Source organism: Crinia signifera, chromosome 4, assembly GCF_055691185.1.
Source record: "Crinia signifera chromosome 4, ASM5569118v1, whole genome shotgun sequence".
NCBI lineage: Eukaryota > Metazoa > Chordata > Amphibia > Anura > Myobatrachidae > Crinia > Crinia signifera.
Genome location: NC_139220.1, coordinates 293,408,781 through 293,424,263, shown reverse-complemented (window position 1 = coordinate 293,424,263; position 15,483 = coordinate 293,408,781). Strand labels below are relative to the sequence as shown.

The following is a 15,483-nucleotide window of genomic DNA, read 5'->3' as shown; positions in this document are numbered from 1 at the left end:
CTTTAGAAAATCCACTCTGCTCCAAAGTGGATAGGACACATACCGCTGCGCATTCCCTGCTTACGGCTGCCCTGGATAGTGGTTGTTTCAAAAGGAGGCATTTGCCAGTGCAGTACCGGATGTACACTAGTACTGCCAGTGGCAATTGCCTCCTTTTGTGCATCAGAGGCATTGGCGCAACGCTCCACCCCCACCCCCCTGACATGGACACAACGCTGACTACGCAGGGCTGCGCTAGGCTGCCATTGGCCCACGCTACCAGCGTGGGCCAATGGCACGCTAAGAAAAGACACAATTACTGTACAGTAGGAGAGAAAGAAAAAAAAAACACAAACTCAATAAAGAAATGACAGGACTTACTCTCAGACGGAGCGGCTGAGGCGCTGGGGGCTGTAACGGCCCGCAAGGGCAGGGTGCCCTGGTCTTCAAGCGGAGGCACTGTGTGAAGATGAGAAAAATGAGAAAGTGTGCTGTTTAAATAAAGTTACTGTACTCATTACTGGGTTTACAAAAAGGCGTGGACTGGATTTTATAAAGTGCTGGGCCCGCCATACTGTACTTTAGAAAATCCACTCTGCTCCAAAGTGGATAGGACACATACCGCTGCGCATTCCCTATCATTCCCTATTCCCTATTTATATTCCCCTATCACCTAATGCACAATGCCCCCTGACTTGTGTAATGCCTTCATTCATCAACACTCCCTGCTGCAACTACTGTACTTCTGCTGCATTGAATACTGGCCTACAGTACAGTATGGATAGCTGTCCTGAGATTCTGTCTCCAGGAGCAGCTGAAATGGGAGCTGCTCCATCTGTACATTACCGTACACAGAAAGTTGTGCTCCACTATGACAATTCTTATGACTTTATTGGTGTTCATACAGTACTGTACAGTACACTAGTGTACAGTACTGTATGTGCTGCAGTATGAGACGCTATTGTTCAGTACTGTACAGTACAGTACAGTACATTATTTGTACAGTACAGTACTGTATGTACAATATGCTGTACTGTATTACTATTGTTTCAGAAAATGAACAAAATATCTTTTTCCACAGTGCATTCCCCTTGGCTACCTTGGCAGTATGACCAAACTCCTCCACAACCATGTAAGTAGTAGTAGTAGCAGTACGTTTATTTACAGTATAAGGTGCCACAATGTGTCCGCAGCGCGTAACATACTGTAGCAAAGAAAAAAACAAATTACAGTACATGGTAACGTACTGTACAGGGTGTGTTGAAAAATACAGCATACTGTAAATAGGGGTATACTGTAGCTGGTAGAAAAAAAATCAGCATCAGTTCAGAAGTACTGTAGGTGTCGAAATTGTCGAGGAGACTGAAGATGAAGTACAGTAGATGAAGGGAAGAACAGGACAGGAGCACAGGAGAGGTAAAGAGGTAAGGTGAGTATGTGAGGAAGGAGGGCCCTACTCATAAGAGTTAACAGACTTACAGTATACAGTAGGAGGACGAACGAAAAACAATAGGATACTGTACTATAAGTACTGTAGGAACAGATGGGAATGGAGGCAGGATAGGAGGATCAAAATACTGTACAGTAGGTTAGGAGGAGGGATAGGCTAGTCAAAAATTGGGTTTTAAGGGAGCGCTTGAAGGAGGTAAGGGAATCTGAAAGCCTGATGGGTGGCGGGAGGTTGTTCCAGTGCAAGGGGGCAGCGCGGGAGAAGTCTTGGACACGGAGGTGGGAGGAGGTACAGTAATTACAGTAGGTGAGAGGTCAGTCGGCGGTCTGCAATGGAGCGAAGAGGATGGGAGGGAGTGTGGATAGAGATCAGTGAAGAGAGGTAAGGAGCGGTGGAGGAGGAGAGAGCCTTGTACAGTAGGTGGTGGTGAGGAGTTTAAAGAGAACTCTGAAAGGAATGGGGAGCCAGTAAACAGATAGACAGAGGTGGGAGGCGGAGGTAGAGTGGCGGGAGAGGAAGATGAGCCTAGCAGCAGCGTTAATAATGGATTGGAGTGGTGCAAGGCGGTTTCGAGGTAGCCCAGAGAGAAGGATGTTACAGTAGTCAAGGCGGGAGATGACAAGAGAGTGAATGAGTATTTTGGTCGCGTCAGTGGAGAGTAATGGTCTGATGCATGAGATGTTGCGTAGGTGAAAGCGGCATGACTGGGAGAGAGCATGAATGTGGGGGGTGAAAGAGAAGGAGGAGTCAATGATGACACCGAGGCCGCGCGTTTGGTTGGTGGAGGTGATCTCAGTTTCACCAATTCTGATGGAGATAGTGGGAGAAAAGGGTATGTTCGGGGGATGGAAGATTAGAAGTTTAGTTTTAGCCATGTTTAGTTTCAGTAAGCGTTGGGTCATCCAGGCTGACATGGCCGTGAGGCATTCGGAGACCTTGGGCAGGAGTGATGGGATACTGTAGTAGAGATGTACTGTACAGTACTGTAGATTAGGGTATCATCAGCATAAAGGTGGTAATGGAAACCATAGGAGCTGATGAGAGTGCCCAGAGAGGTGGTTTAGAGGGAGAGGAGGAGAGGGCCATGGATTGACCCTTGGGGAAAAAGACTGGCTGCGGTGTAGTAGGAGAGGAGGAGCAGCTCGGAGTGGAGATGGAGAAGGGGTGATCAGAGAGGTACTGTACAGTACAGTATGAGGTGAACCAGGAGAAGACCGTACCAGTGATGCCAAAGGAGCAGAGGGTGTTAAGCAGGAGAGGGTGGTCAACAGTGTCAAAGGCAGCCGACAGATCAAGCTGGATAAGGATAGAGAAGAGGCCTTTGGATTTAGCCGATAGTAGATCGTTAGTGAATTTGGTCAGGACAGTTTCAGTGTAATGTAAAGGGCGGAACACGGATTGGAGGGATTGGATTACATTACAGTATCTGTACTGTACAGTACTGTACAGTACAGTATTTTGTTTTTCACATTGGGTAAAGGTAACTCTTTCAAATTCATTCTGTACAGTATATACTAAAAAGAACTCTAAAATCCAAAACTAGATTCAAAAACAGATAGGACACTAAACTTACCGTATGTCACCTGGGCCAGTGGCGCAACGGATAACGCGTCTGACTACGGATCAGAAGATTGTAGGTTCGATTCCTACCTGGCTCGTTTTCGTTGCCGTGATCGTATAGTGGTTAGTACTCTGCGTTGTGGCCGCAGCAACCCCGGTTCGAATCCGGGTCACGGCATTTAGTGTTTTTTTTCCTGCTGAAAGGTTGCTTTCTTACTTCAAGGTTTGGACAATTTTAGAAATTAAGCAGATTCTTTGAATGCACTTGCACAATTTGTCTTTAATGCTTTTTGTGAAGCTATCTTTACATGCTTTGATTTATTTGTCTGTGAAACATTCTTTTGAAAGAATTCAAATTTGACATCAATTCCTGAATTCTGGAAATTAAAATCTTGAGGCTTTGTCTTAGCAAGTTCATCACACACTGAAAAGATGTTTTTGCAGTAATAAGAAAATTGTCTTGCAATGTTAACAGGAAACTAGCCCTGGAGCAAGTGCATAGGTAACTCTTTCAAATTCATTCTGTACAGTATATACTAAAAAGAACTCTAAAATCCAAAACTAGATTCAAAAACAGATAGGACACTAAACTTACCATATGTCACCTGGGCCAGTGGCGCAACGGATAACGCGTCTGACTACGGATCAGAAGATTGTAGGTTCGATTCCTACCTGGCTCGTCTTCGTTGCCGTGATCGTATAGTGGTTAGTACTCTGCGTTGTGGCCGCAGCAACCCCGGTTCGAATCCGGGTCACGGCATTTAGTGTTTTTTTTCCTGCTGAAAGGTTGCTTTCTTACTTCAAGGTTTGGACAATTTTAGAAATTAAGCAGATTCTTTGAATGCACTTGCACAATTTGTCTTTAATGCTTTTTGTGAAGCTATCTTTACATGCTTTGATTTATTTGTCTGTGAAACATTCTTTTGAAAGAATTCAAATTTGACATCAATTCCTGAATTCTGGAAATTAAAATCTTGAGGCTTTGTCTTAGCAAGTTCATCACACACTGAAAAGATGTTTTTGCAGTAATAAGAAAATTGTCTTGCAATGTTAACAGGAAACTAGCCCTGGAGCAAGTGCATAGGTAACTCTTTCAAATTAATTCTGTACAGTATATACTTAAAAGAACTCTAAAATCCAAAACTAGATTCAAAAACAGATAGGACACTAAACTTACCATATGTCACCTGGGCCAGTGGCGCAACGGATAACGCGTCTGACTACGGATCAGAAGATTGTAGGTTCGATTCCTACCTGGCTCGTCTTCGTTGCCGTGATCGTATAGTGGTTAGTACTCTGCGTTGTGGCCGCAGCAACCCCGGTTCGACTCCGGGTCACGGCATTTAGTGTTTTTTTTCTTGCTCATAAGTCGCTTTCTTACTTAAAGGTTTGGACAATTGTAGAAATTAAGCAGATTCTTTGAATGCCCTTGCACAATTTGTCTTTAATGCTTTTTGTGAAGCTATCTTTACGTGCTTTGATTTATTTGTCTTTGAAACATTCTTTTGAAAGAATTCAAATTTGACATCAATTACTGAATTCTGGAAATTAAAATCTTGAGGCTTTGTCTTAGCAAGTTCATCACACACTGAAAAGATGTTTTTGCAGTAATAAGAAAATTGTCTTGCAATGTTAACAGGAAACTAGCCCTGGAGCAAGTGCATAGGTAACTCTTTCAAATTCATTCTGTACAGTATATACTAAAAAGAACTCTAAAATCCAAAACTAGATTCAAAAACAGATAGGACACTAAACTTACCATATGTCACCTGGGCCAGGGGCGCAACGGATAACGCGTCTGACTACGGATCAGAAGATTGTTGATTCGATTCCTACCTGGCTCGTCTTCGTTGCCGTGATCGTATAGTGGTTAGTACTCTGCGTTGTGGCCGCAGCAACCCCGGTTCGAATCCGGGTCATGGCATTTTGTGTTTTTTTTCCTGCTGAAAGGTCGCTTTCTTACTTCAAGGTTTGGACAATTTTAGAAATTAAGCAGATTCTTTGAATGCACTTGCACAATTTGTCTTTAATGCTTTTTGTGAAGCTATCTTTACATGCTTTGATTTATTTGTCTGTGAAACATTCTTTTGAAAGAATTCAAATTTGACATCAATTCCTGAATTCTGGAAATTAAAATCTTGAGGCTTTGTCTTAGCAAGTTCATCACACACTGAAAAGATGTTTTTGCAGTAATAAGAAAATTGTCTTGCATTGTTAACAGGAAACTAGCCCTGGAGCAAGTGCATAGGTAACTCTTTCAAATTCATTCTGTACAGTATATACTAAAAAGAACTCTAAAATCCAAAACTAGATTCAAAAACAGATAGGACACTAAACTTTCCGTATGTCACCTGGGCCAGTGGCGCAACGGATAACGCATCTGACTATGGATCAGAAGATTGTAGGTTCGATTCTTACCTGGCTCGTCTTCGTTGCTGTGATCGTATAGTGGTTAGTACTCTGCGTTGTGGCCGCAGCAACCCCGGTTCGAATCCGGGTCACGGCATTTAGTGTTTTTTTTCCTGCTGAAAGGTCGCTTTCTTACTTCAAGGTTTGGACAATTTTAGAAATTAAGCAGATTCTTTGAATGCACTTGCACAATTTGTCTTTATTGCTTTTTGTGAAGCTATCTTTACATGCTTTGATTTATTTGTCTGTGAAACATTCTTTTGAAAGAATTCAAATTTGACATCAATTCCTGAATTCTGGAAATTAAAATCTTGAGGCTTTGTCTTAGCAAGTTCATCACACACTGAAAAGATGTTTTTGCAGTAATAAGAAAATTTTCTTGCAATGTTAACAGGAAACTAGCCCTGGAGCAAGTGCATAGGTAACTCTTTCAAATTCATTCTGTACAGTATATACTTAAAAGAACTCTAAAATCCAAAACTGGGCTCAAAAACAGATAGGACACTAAACTAACGGTAGGTCACCTGGGCCAGTGGCGCAACAGATAACGCGTCTGACTACGGATCAGAAAATTGTAGGTTCGATTCCTACCTGGCTTGTCTTCGTTGCCGTGATCGTATAGTGGTTAGTACTCTGCGTTGTGGCCGCAGCAACCACGGTTCGAATCCGGGTCACGGCATTTAGTGTTTTTTTTCCTGCTGAAAGGTCGCTTTCTTACTTCAAGGTTTGGACAATTTTAGAAATTAAGCAGATTCTTTGAATGCACTTGCACAATTTGTCTTTAATGCTTTTTGTGAAGCTATCTTTACATGCTTTGATTTATTTGTCTGTGAAACATTCTTTTGAAAGAATTCAAATTTGACATCAATTCCTGAATTCTGGAAATTAAAATCTTGAGGCTTTGTCTTAGCAAGTTCATCACACACTGAAAAGATGTTTTTGCAGTAATAAGAAAATTGTCTTGCAATGTTAACAGGAAACTAGCCCTGGAGCAAGTGCATAGGTAACTCTTTCAAATTCATTCTGTACAGTATATACTTAAAAGAACTCTAAAATCCAAAACTGGGCTCAAAAACAGATAGGACACTAAACTTACGGTAGGTCACCTGGGCCAGTGGCGCAACAGATAACGCGTCTGACTACGGATCAGAAAATTGTAGGTTCGATTCCTACCTGGCTTGTCTTCGTTGCCGTGATCGTATAGTGGTTAGTACTCTGCGTTGTGGCCGCAACAACCACGGTTCGAATCCGGGTCACGGCATTTAGTGTTTTTTTTCCTGCTGAAAGGTCGCTTTCTTACTTCAAGGTTTGGACAATTTTAGAAATTAAGCAGATTCTTTGAATGCACTTGCACAATTTGTCTTTAATGCTTTTTGTGAAGCTATCTTTACATGCTTTGATTTATTTGTCTGTGAAACATTCTTTTGAAAGAATTCAAATTTGACATCAATTCCTGAATTCTGGAAATTAAAATCTTGAGGCTTTGTCTTAGCAAGTTCATCACACACTGAAAAGATGTTTTTGCAGTAATAAGAAAATTGTCTTGCAATGTTAACAGGAAACTAGCCCTGGAGCAAGTGCATAGGTAACTCTTTCAAATTCATTCTGTACAGTATATACTTAAAAGAACTCTAAAATCCAAAACTAGGTTCAAAAACAGATAGGACACTAAACTTACCGTATGTCACCTGGGCCAGTGGCGCAACGGATAACGCGTCTGACTACGGATCAGAAGATTGTAGGTTCGATTCCTACCTGGCTCGTCTTCGTTGCCGTGATCGTATAGTGGTTAGTACTCTGCGTTGTGGCCGCAGCAACCCTGGTTCGAATCCGGGTCACGGCATTTAGTGTTTTTTTTCTTGCTCATAAGTCGCTTTCTTACTTAAAGGTTTGGACAATTGTAGAAATTAAGCAGATTCTTTGAATGCCCTTGCACAATTTGTCTTTAATGCTTTTTGTGAAGCTATCTTTACATGCTTTGATTTATTTGTCTGTGAAACATTCTTTTGAAAGAATTCAAATTTGACATCAATTCCTGAATTCTGGAAATTAAAATCTTGAGGCTTTGTCTTAGCAAGTACATCACACACTGAAAAGATGTTTTTGCAGTAATAAGAAAATTGTCTTGCAATGTTAACAGGAAACTAGCCCTGGAGCAAGTGCATAGGTAACTCTTTCAAATTCATTCTGTACAGTATATACTTAAAAGAACTCTAAAATCCAAAACTAGATTCAAAAACAGATAGGACACTACACTTACCGTATGTCACCTGGGCCAGTGGCGCAACGGATAACGCGTCTGACTACGGATCAGAAGATTGTAGGTTCGATTCCTACCTGGCTCGTCTTCGTTGCCGTGATCGTATAGAGGTTAGTACTCTGCGTTGTGGCCGCAGCAACCCCGGTTCGACTCCGGGTCACGGCATTTAGTGTTTTTTTTCTTGCTCATAAGTCGCTTTCTTACTTAAAGGTTTGGACAATTGTAGAAATTAAGCAGATTCTTTGAATGCCCTTGCACAATTTGTCTTTAATGCTTTTTGTGAAGCTATCTTTACATGCTTTGATTTATTTGTCTGTGAAACATTCTTTTGAAAGAATTCAAATTTGACATCAATTACTGAATTCTGGAAATTAAAATCTTGAGGCTTTGTCTTAGCAAGTTCATCACACACTGAAAAGATGTTTTTGCAGTAATAAGAAAATTGTATTGCAATGTTAACAGGAAACTAGCCCTGGAGCAAGTACATAGGTAACTCTTTCAAATTCATTCTGTACAGTATATACTAAAAAGAACTATAAAATCCAAAACTAGATTCAAAAACAGATAGGACACTAAACTTTCCGTATGTCACCTGGGCCAGTGGCGCAACGGATAACGCGTCTGACTACGGATCAGAAGATTGTAGATTCGATTCCTATCTGGCTCGTCTTCGTTGTCGTGATCGTATAGTGGTTAGTACTCTGCGTTGTGGCCGCAGCAACCCCGGTTCGAATCCGGGTCACGGCATTTAGTGTTTTTTTTCTTGCTGAAAGGTCGCTTTCTTACTTCAAGGTTTGGACAATTTTAGAAATTAAGCAGATTCTTTGAATGCACTTGCACAATTTGTCTTTAATGCTTTTTGTGAAGCTATAAAATCCAAAACTAGATTCAAAAACAGATAGGACACTAAACTTTCCGTATGTCACCTGGGCCAGTGGCGCAACGGATAACGCGTCTGACTACGGATCAGAAGATTGTAGGTTCGATTCCTACCTGGCTTGTCTTCGTTGCCGTGATCGTATAGTGGTTAGTACTCTGCGTTGTGGCCGCAGCAACCCCGGTTCGAATCCGGGTCACGGCATTTTGTGTTTTTTTTCCTGCTGAAAGGTCGCTTTCTTACTTCAAGGTTTGGACAATTTTAGAAATTAAGCAGATTCTTTGAATGCACTTGCACAATTTGTCTTTAATGCTTTTTGTGAAGCTATCTTTACATGCTTTGATTTATTTGTCTGTGAAACATTCTTTTGAAAGAATTCAAATTTGACATCAATTCCTGAATTCTGAAAATTAAAATCTTGAGGCTTTGTCTTAGCAAGTTCATCACACACTGAAAAGATGTTTTTGCAGTAATAAGAAAATTGTCTTGCAATGTTAACAGGAAACTAGCCCTGGAGCAAGTGCATAGGTAACTCTTTCAAATTCATTCTGTACAGTATATACTAAAAAGAACTCTAAAATCCAACACTAGATTCAAAAACAGATAGGACACTAAACTTGCCGCATGTCACCTGGGCCAGTGGCGCAACGGATAACGCGTCTGACTACGGATCAGAAGATTGTAGGTTCGATTCCTACCTGGCTCGTGATCGTATAGTGGTTAGTACTCTGCGTTGTGGCCGCAGCAACCCCGGTTCGAATCCGGGTCACGGCATTTTGTGTTTTTTTTCCTGCTGAAAGGTCGCTTTCTTACTTCAAGGTTTGGACAATTTTAGATATTAAGCAGATTCTTTGAATGCACTTGCACAATTTGTCTTTAATGCTTTTTGTGAAGCTATCTTTACATGCTTTGATTTATTTGTCTGTGAAACATTCTTTTGAAAGAATTCAAATTTGACATCAGTTACTGAATTCTGGAAATTAAAATCTTGAGGCTTTGTCTTAGCAAGTTCATCACACACTGAAAAGATGTTTTTGCAGTAATAAGAAAATTGTCTTGCAATGTTAACAGGAAACTAGCCCTGGAGCAAGTGCATAGGTAACTCTTTCAAATTCATTCTGTACAGTATATACTTAAAAGAACTCTAAAATCCAAAACTAGATTCAAAAACAGATAGGACACTAAACTTACCGTATGTCACCTGGGCCAGTGGCGCAACGGATAACGCGTCTGACTACGGATCAGAAGATTGTAGGTTCGATTCCTACCTGGCTCGTCTTCGTTGCCGTGATCGTATAGTGGTTAGTACTCTGCGTTGTGGCCGCAGCAACCCCGGTTTGACTCCGGGTCACGGCATTTAGTGTTTTTTTTCTTGCTCATAAGTCGCTTTCTTACTTAAAGGTTTGGACAATTGTAGAAATTAAGCAGATTCTTTGAATGCCCTTGCACAATTTGTCTTTAATGCTTTTTGTGAAGCTATCTTTACATGCTTTGATTTATTTGTCTGTGAAACATTCTTTTGAAAGAATTCAAATTTGACATCAATTACTGAATTCTGGAAATTAAAATCTTGAGGCTTTGTCTTAGCAAGTTCATCACACACTGAAAAGATGTTTTTGCAGTAATAAGAAAATTGTATTGCAATGTTAACAGGAAACTAGCCCTGGAGCAAGTACATAGGTAACTCTTTCAAATTCATTCTGTACAGTATATACTAAAAAGAACTATAAAATCCAAAACTAGATTCAAAAACAGATAGGACACTAAACTTTCCGTATGTCACCTGGGCCAGTGGCGCAACGGATAACGCGTCTGACTACGGATCAGAAGATTGTAGATTCGATTCCTATCTGGCTCGTCTTCGTTGTCGTGATCGTATAGTGGTTAGTACTCTGCGTTGTGGCCGCAGCAACCCCGGTTCGAATCCGGGTAACGGCATTTAGTGTTTTTTTTCCTGCTGAAAGGTCGCTTTCTTACTTCAAGGTTTGGACAATTTTAGAAATTAAGCAGATTCTTTGAATGCACTTGCACAATTTGTCTTTAATGCTTTTTGTGAAGCTATAAAATCCAAAACTAGATTCAAAAACAGATAGGACACTAAACTTTCCGTATGTCACCTGGGCCAGTGGCGCAACGGATAACGCGTCTGACTACGGATCAGAAGATTGTAGGTTCGATTCCTACCTGGCTCGTCTTCGTTGCCGTGATCGTATAGTGGTTAGTACTCTGCGTTGTGGCCGCAGCAATCCCGGTTCGAATCCGGGTCACGGCATTTAGTGTTTTTTTTCCTGCTGAAAGGTCGCTTTCTTACTTCAAGGTTTGGACAATTTTAGAAATTAAGCAGATTCTTTGAATGCACTTGCACAATTTGTCTTTAATGCTTTTTGTGAAGCTATCTTTACATGCTTTGATTTATTTGTCTGTGAAACATTCTTTTGAAAGAATTCAAATTTGACATCAATTCCTGAATTCTGGAAATTAAAATCTTGAGGCTTTGTCTTAGCAAGTTCATCACACACTGAAAAGATGTTTTTTCAGTAATAAGAAAATTGTATTGCAATGTTAACAGGAAACTAGCCCTGGAGCAAGTGCATAGGTAACTCTTTCAAATTCATTCTGTACAGTATATACTAAAAAGAACTCTAAAATCCAAAACTAGATTAAAAAACAGATAGGACACTAAACTTACCATATGTCACCTGGGCCAGTGGCGCAACGGATAACGCGTCTGACTACGGATCAGAAGATTGTAGATTCGATTCCTACCTGGCTCGTCTTCGTTGCCGTGATCGTATAGTGGTTAGTACTCTGCGTTGTGGCCGCAGCAACCCCGGTTCGAATCCGGGTCACGGCATTTAGTGTTTTTTTTCTTGCTCATAAGTCGCTTTCTTACTTAAAGGTTTGGACAATTGTAGAAATTAAGCAGATTCTTTGAATGCCCTTGCACAATTTGTCTTTAATGCTTTTTGTGAAGCTATCTTTACATGCTTTGATTTATTTGTCTGTGAAACATTCTTTTGAAAGAATTCAAATTTGACATCAATTCCTGAATTCTGGAAATTAAAATCTTGAGGCTTTGTCTTAGCAAGTACATCACACACTGAAAAGATGTTTTTGCAGTAATAAGAAAATTGTCTTGCAATGTTAACAGGAAACTAGCCCTGGAGCAAGTGCATAGGTAACTCTTTCAAATTCATTCTGTACAGTATATACTTAAAAGAACTCTAAAATCCAAAACTAGATTCAAAAACAGATAGGACACTACACTTACCGTATGTCACCTGGGCCAGTGGCGCAACGGATAACGCGTCTGACTACGGATCAGAAGATTGTAGGTTCGATTCCTACCTGGCTCGTCTTCGTTGCCGTGATCGTATAGAGGTTAGTACTCTGCGTTGTGGCCGCAGCAACCCCGGTTCGACTCCGGGTCACGGCATTTAGTGTTTTTTTTCTTGCTCATAAGTCGCTTTCTTACTTAAAGGTTTGGACAATTGTAGAAATTAAGCAGATTCTTTGAATGCCCTTGCACAATTTGTCTTTAATGCTTTTTGTGAAGCTATCTTTACATGCTTTGATTTATTTGTCTGTGAAACATTCTTTTGAAAGAATTCAAATTTGACATCAATTACTGAATTCTGGAAATTAAAATCTTGAGGCTTTGTCTTAGCAAGTTCATCACACACTGAAAAGATGTTTTTGCAGTAATAAGAAAATTGTATTGCAATGTTAACAGGAAACTAGCCCTGGAGCAAGTACATAGGTAACTCTTTCAAATTCATTCTGTACAGTATATACTAAAAAGAACTATAAAATCCAAAACTAGATTCAAAAACAGATAGGACACTAAACTTTCCGTATGTCACCTGGGCCAGTGGCGCAACGGATAACGCGTCTGACTACGGATCAGAAGATTGTAGATTCGATTCCTATCTGGCTCGTCTTCGTTGTCGTGATCGTATAGTGGTTAGTACTCTGCGTTGTGGCCGCAGCAACCCCGGTTCGAATCCGGGTCACGGCATTTAGTGTTTTTTTTCTTGCTGAAAGGTCGCTTTCTTACTTCAAGGTTTGGACAATTTTAGAAATTAAGCAGATTCTTTGAATGCACTTGCACAATTTGTCTTTAATGCTTTTTGTGAAGCTATAAAATCCAAAACTAGATTCAAAAACAGATAGGACACTAAACTTTCCGTATGTCACCTGGGCCAGTGGCGCAACGGATAACGCGTCTGACTACGGATCAGAAGATTGTAGGTTCGATTCCTACCTGGCTCGTCTTCGTTGCCGTGATCGTATAGTGGTTAGTACTCTGCGTTGTGGCCGCAGCAACCCCGGTTCGAATCCGGGTCACGGCATTTTGTGTTTTTTTTCCTGCTGAAAGGTCGCTTTCTTACTTCAAGGTTTGGACAATTTTAGAAATTAAGCAGATTCTTTGAATGCACTTGCACAATTTGTCTTTAATGCTTTTTGTGAAGCTATCTTTACATGCTTTGATTTATTTGTCTGTGAAACATTCTTTTGAAAGAATTCAAATTTGACATCAATTCCTGAATTCTGAAAATTAAAATCTTGAGGCTTTGTCTTAGCAAGTTCATCACACACTGAAAAGATGTTTTTGCAGTAATAAGAAAATTGTCTTGCAATGTTAACAGGAAACTAGCCCTGGAGCAAGTGCATAGGTAACTCTTTCAAATTCATTCTGTACAGTATATACTAAAAAGAACTCTAAAATCCAACACTAGATTCAAAAACAGATAGGACACTAAACTTGCCGCATGTCACCTGGGCCAGTGGCGCAACGGATAACGCGTCTGACTACGGATCAGAAGATTTTAGGTTCGATTCCTACCTGGCTCGTGATCGTATAGTGGTTAGTACTCTGCGTTGTGGCCGCAGCAACCCCGGTTCGAATCCGGGTCACGGCATTTTGTGTTTTTTTTCCTGCTGAAAGGTCGCTTTCTTACTTCAAGGTTTGGACAATTTTAGATATTAAGCAGATTCTTTGAATGCACTTGCACAATTTGTCTTTAATGCTTTTTGTGAAGCTATCTTTACATGCTTTGATTTATTTGTCTGTGAAACATTCTTTTGAAAGAATTCAAATTTGACATCAGTTACTGAATTCTGGAAATTAAAATCTTGAGGCTTTGTCTTAGCAAGTTCATCACACACTGAAAAGATGTTTTTGCAGTAATAAGAAAATTGTCTTGCAATGTTAACAGGAAACTAGCCCTGGAGCAAGTGCATAGGTAACTCTTTCAAATTCATTCTGTACAGTATATACTTAAAAGAACTCTAAAATCCAAAACTAGATTCAAAAACAGATAGGACACTAAACTTACCGTATGTCACCTGGGCCAGTGGCGCAACGGATAACGCATCTGACTACGGATCAGAAGATTGTAGGTTCGATTCCTACCTGGCTCGTCTTCGTTGCCGTGATCGTATAGTGGTTAGTACTCTGCGTTGTGGCCGCAGCAACCCCGGTTTGACTCCGGGTCACGGCATTTAGTGTTTTTTTTCTTGCTCATAAGTCGCTTTCTTACTTAAAGGTTTGGACAATTGTAGAAATTAAGCAGATTCTTTGAATGCCCTTGCACAATTTGTCTTTAATGCTTTTTGTGAAGCTATCTTTACATGCTTTGATTTATTTGTCTGTGAAACATTCTTTTGAAAGAATTCAAATTTGACATCAATTACTGAATTCTGGAAATTAAAATCTTGAGGCTTTGTCTTAGCAAGTTCATCACACACTGAAAAGATGTTTTTGCAGTAATAAGAAAATTGTATTGCAATGTTAACAGGAAACTAGCCCTGGAGCAAGTACATAGGTAACTCTTTCAAATTCATTCTGTACAGTATATACTAAAAAGAACTATAAAATCCAAAACTAGATTCAAAAACAGATAGGACACTAAACTTTCCGTATGTCACCTGGGCCAGTGGCGCAACGGATAACGCGTCTGACTACGGATCAGAAGATTGTAGATTCGATTCCTATCTGGCTCGTCTTCGTTGTCGTGATCGTATAGTGGTTAGTACTCTGCGTTGTGGCCGCAGCAACCCCGGTTCGAATCCGGGTAACGGCATTTAGTGTTTTTTTTCCTGCTGAAAGGTCGCTTTCTTACTTCAAGGTTTGGACAATTTTAGAAATTAAGCAGATTCTTTGAATGCACTTGCACAATTTGTCTTTAATGCTTTTTGTGAAGCTATAAAATCCAAAACTAGATTCAAAAACAGATAGGACACTAAACTTTCCGTATGTCACCTGGGCCAGTGGCGCAACGGATAACGCGTCTGACTACGGATCAGAAGATTGTAGGTTCGATTCCTACCTGGCTCGTCTTCGTTGCCGTGATCGTATAGTGGTTAGTACTCTGCGTTGTGGCCGCAGCAATCCCGGTTCGAATCCGGGTCACGGCATTTAGTGTTTTTTTTCCTTCTGAAAGGTCGCTTTCTTACTTCAAGGTTTGGACAATTTTAGAAATTAAGCAGATTCTTTGAATGCACTTGCACAATTTGTCTTTAATGCTTTTTGTGAAGCTATCTTTACATGCTTTGATTTATTTGTCTGTGAAACATTCTTTTGAAAGAATTCAAATTTGACATCAATTCCTGAATTCTGGAAATTAAAATCTTGAGGCTTTGTCTTAGCAAGTTCATCACACACTGAAAAGATGTTTTTGCAGTAATAAGAAAATTGTCTTGCAATGTTAACAGGAAACTAGCCCTGGAGCAAGTGCATAGGTAACTCTTTCAAATTCATTCTGTACAGTATATACTAAAAAGAACTCTAAAATCCAACACTAGATTCAAAAACAGATAGGACACTAAACTTGCCGCATGTCACCTGGGCCAGTGGCGCAACGGATAACGCGTCTGACTACGGATCAGAAGATTGTAGGTTCGATTCCTACCTGGCTCGTGATCGTATAGTGGTTAGTACTCTGC

The 15,483-nt window shown here is 40.4% G+C and overlaps 34 non-coding genes across 34 annotated transcripts; all 34 read left to right on the top strand.

The window, feature by feature from the left end:
• Positions 1–3,014: 3,014 nt before the first annotated feature.
• Positions 3,015–3,087, top strand: TRNAR-ACG (transfer RNA arginine (anticodon ACG)). Its single transcript has one exon. It is a non-coding gene; the product is annotated as a tRNA-Arg (tRNA).
• Positions 3,088–3,095: 8 nt separating this feature from the next.
• On the top strand, positions 3,096–3,167 carry TRNAH-GUG (transfer RNA histidin (anticodon GUG)). Its single transcript has one exon. It is a non-coding gene; the product is annotated as a tRNA-His (tRNA).
• A 429-nt stretch (positions 3,168–3,596) lies between these two features.
• On the top strand, positions 3,597–3,669 carry TRNAR-ACG (transfer RNA arginine (anticodon ACG)). The gene has a single exon. It is a non-coding gene; the product is annotated as a tRNA-Arg (tRNA).
• An 8-nt stretch (positions 3,670–3,677) lies between these two features.
• TRNAH-GUG (transfer RNA histidin (anticodon GUG)) lies at positions 3,678–3,749 on the top strand. The gene has a single exon. It is a non-coding gene; the product is annotated as a tRNA-His (tRNA).
• A 429-nt stretch (positions 3,750–4,178) lies between these two features.
• Positions 4,179–4,251, top strand: TRNAR-ACG (transfer RNA arginine (anticodon ACG)). Its single transcript has one exon. It is a non-coding gene; the product is annotated as a tRNA-Arg (tRNA).
• Positions 4,252–4,259: 8 nt separating this feature from the next.
• TRNAH-GUG (transfer RNA histidin (anticodon GUG)) lies at positions 4,260–4,331 on the top strand. Its single transcript has one exon. It is a non-coding gene; the product is annotated as a tRNA-His (tRNA).
• Positions 4,332–4,841: 510 nt separating this feature from the next.
• Positions 4,842–4,913, top strand: TRNAH-GUG (transfer RNA histidin (anticodon GUG)). The gene has a single exon. It is a non-coding gene; the product is annotated as a tRNA-His (tRNA).
• Positions 4,914–5,342: 429 nt separating this feature from the next.
• On the top strand, positions 5,343–5,415 carry TRNAH-AUG (transfer RNA histidin (anticodon AUG)). The gene has a single exon. It is a non-coding gene; the product is annotated as a tRNA-His (tRNA).
• Positions 5,416–5,423: 8 nt separating this feature from the next.
• Positions 5,424–5,495, top strand: TRNAH-GUG (transfer RNA histidin (anticodon GUG)). Its single transcript has one exon. It is a non-coding gene; the product is annotated as a tRNA-His (tRNA).
• Positions 5,496–7,088: 1,593 nt separating this feature from the next.
• Positions 7,089–7,161, top strand: TRNAR-ACG (transfer RNA arginine (anticodon ACG)). Its single transcript has one exon. It is a non-coding gene; the product is annotated as a tRNA-Arg (tRNA).
• Positions 7,162–7,169: 8 nt separating this feature from the next.
• On the top strand, positions 7,170–7,241 carry TRNAH-GUG (transfer RNA histidin (anticodon GUG)). Its single transcript has one exon. It is a non-coding gene; the product is annotated as a tRNA-His (tRNA).
• Positions 7,242–7,670: 429 nt separating this feature from the next.
• TRNAR-ACG (transfer RNA arginine (anticodon ACG)) lies at positions 7,671–7,743 on the top strand. Its single transcript has one exon. It is a non-coding gene; the product is annotated as a tRNA-Arg (tRNA).
• A 509-nt stretch (positions 7,744–8,252) lies between these two features.
• Positions 8,253–8,325, top strand: TRNAR-ACG (transfer RNA arginine (anticodon ACG)). The gene has a single exon. It is a non-coding gene; the product is annotated as a tRNA-Arg (tRNA).
• An 8-nt stretch (positions 8,326–8,333) lies between these two features.
• Positions 8,334–8,405, top strand: TRNAH-GUG (transfer RNA histidin (anticodon GUG)). The gene has a single exon. It is a non-coding gene; the product is annotated as a tRNA-His (tRNA).
• A 181-nt stretch (positions 8,406–8,586) lies between these two features.
• Positions 8,587–8,659, top strand: TRNAR-ACG (transfer RNA arginine (anticodon ACG)). Its single transcript has one exon. It is a non-coding gene; the product is annotated as a tRNA-Arg (tRNA).
• An 8-nt stretch (positions 8,660–8,667) lies between these two features.
• TRNAH-GUG (transfer RNA histidin (anticodon GUG)) lies at positions 8,668–8,739 on the top strand. The gene has a single exon. It is a non-coding gene; the product is annotated as a tRNA-His (tRNA).
• Positions 8,740–9,168: 429 nt separating this feature from the next.
• Positions 9,169–9,241, top strand: TRNAR-ACG (transfer RNA arginine (anticodon ACG)). The gene has a single exon. It is a non-coding gene; the product is annotated as a tRNA-Arg (tRNA).
• A 497-nt stretch (positions 9,242–9,738) lies between these two features.
• TRNAR-ACG (transfer RNA arginine (anticodon ACG)) lies at positions 9,739–9,811 on the top strand. The gene has a single exon. It is a non-coding gene; the product is annotated as a tRNA-Arg (tRNA).
• Positions 9,812–10,320: 509 nt separating this feature from the next.
• TRNAR-ACG (transfer RNA arginine (anticodon ACG)) lies at positions 10,321–10,393 on the top strand. Its single transcript has one exon. It is a non-coding gene; the product is annotated as a tRNA-Arg (tRNA).
• Positions 10,394–10,654: 261 nt separating this feature from the next.
• Positions 10,655–10,727, top strand: TRNAR-ACG (transfer RNA arginine (anticodon ACG)). Its single transcript has one exon. It is a non-coding gene; the product is annotated as a tRNA-Arg (tRNA).
• Positions 10,728–10,735: 8 nt separating this feature from the next.
• Positions 10,736–10,807, top strand: TRNAH-GUG (transfer RNA histidin (anticodon GUG)). The gene has a single exon. It is a non-coding gene; the product is annotated as a tRNA-His (tRNA).
• Positions 10,808–11,236: 429 nt separating this feature from the next.
• TRNAR-ACG (transfer RNA arginine (anticodon ACG)) lies at positions 11,237–11,309 on the top strand. The gene has a single exon. It is a non-coding gene; the product is annotated as a tRNA-Arg (tRNA).
• An 8-nt stretch (positions 11,310–11,317) lies between these two features.
• Positions 11,318–11,389, top strand: TRNAH-GUG (transfer RNA histidin (anticodon GUG)). Its single transcript has one exon. It is a non-coding gene; the product is annotated as a tRNA-His (tRNA).
• Positions 11,390–11,818: 429 nt separating this feature from the next.
• TRNAR-ACG (transfer RNA arginine (anticodon ACG)) lies at positions 11,819–11,891 on the top strand. The gene has a single exon. It is a non-coding gene; the product is annotated as a tRNA-Arg (tRNA).
• A 509-nt stretch (positions 11,892–12,400) lies between these two features.
• Positions 12,401–12,473, top strand: TRNAR-ACG (transfer RNA arginine (anticodon ACG)). The gene has a single exon. It is a non-coding gene; the product is annotated as a tRNA-Arg (tRNA).
• An 8-nt stretch (positions 12,474–12,481) lies between these two features.
• TRNAH-GUG (transfer RNA histidin (anticodon GUG)) lies at positions 12,482–12,553 on the top strand. Its single transcript has one exon. It is a non-coding gene; the product is annotated as a tRNA-His (tRNA).
• Positions 12,554–12,734: 181 nt separating this feature from the next.
• TRNAR-ACG (transfer RNA arginine (anticodon ACG)) lies at positions 12,735–12,807 on the top strand. The gene has a single exon. It is a non-coding gene; the product is annotated as a tRNA-Arg (tRNA).
• An 8-nt stretch (positions 12,808–12,815) lies between these two features.
• On the top strand, positions 12,816–12,887 carry TRNAH-GUG (transfer RNA histidin (anticodon GUG)). The gene has a single exon. It is a non-coding gene; the product is annotated as a tRNA-His (tRNA).
• A 429-nt stretch (positions 12,888–13,316) lies between these two features.
• On the top strand, positions 13,317–13,389 carry TRNAR-ACG (transfer RNA arginine (anticodon ACG)). The gene has a single exon. It is a non-coding gene; the product is annotated as a tRNA-Arg (tRNA).
• A 497-nt stretch (positions 13,390–13,886) lies between these two features.
• On the top strand, positions 13,887–13,959 carry TRNAR-ACG (transfer RNA arginine (anticodon ACG)). The gene has a single exon. It is a non-coding gene; the product is annotated as a tRNA-Arg (tRNA).
• A 509-nt stretch (positions 13,960–14,468) lies between these two features.
• TRNAR-ACG (transfer RNA arginine (anticodon ACG)) lies at positions 14,469–14,541 on the top strand. The gene has a single exon. It is a non-coding gene; the product is annotated as a tRNA-Arg (tRNA).
• Positions 14,542–14,802: 261 nt separating this feature from the next.
• Positions 14,803–14,875, top strand: TRNAR-ACG (transfer RNA arginine (anticodon ACG)). The gene has a single exon. It is a non-coding gene; the product is annotated as a tRNA-Arg (tRNA).
• An 8-nt stretch (positions 14,876–14,883) lies between these two features.
• On the top strand, positions 14,884–14,955 carry TRNAH-GUG (transfer RNA histidin (anticodon GUG)). The gene has a single exon. It is a non-coding gene; the product is annotated as a tRNA-His (tRNA).
• Positions 14,956–15,384: 429 nt separating this feature from the next.
• On the top strand, positions 15,385–15,457 carry TRNAR-ACG (transfer RNA arginine (anticodon ACG)). The gene has a single exon. It is a non-coding gene; the product is annotated as a tRNA-Arg (tRNA).
• The last annotated feature ends 26 nt before the right edge of the window (positions 15,458–15,483 follow it).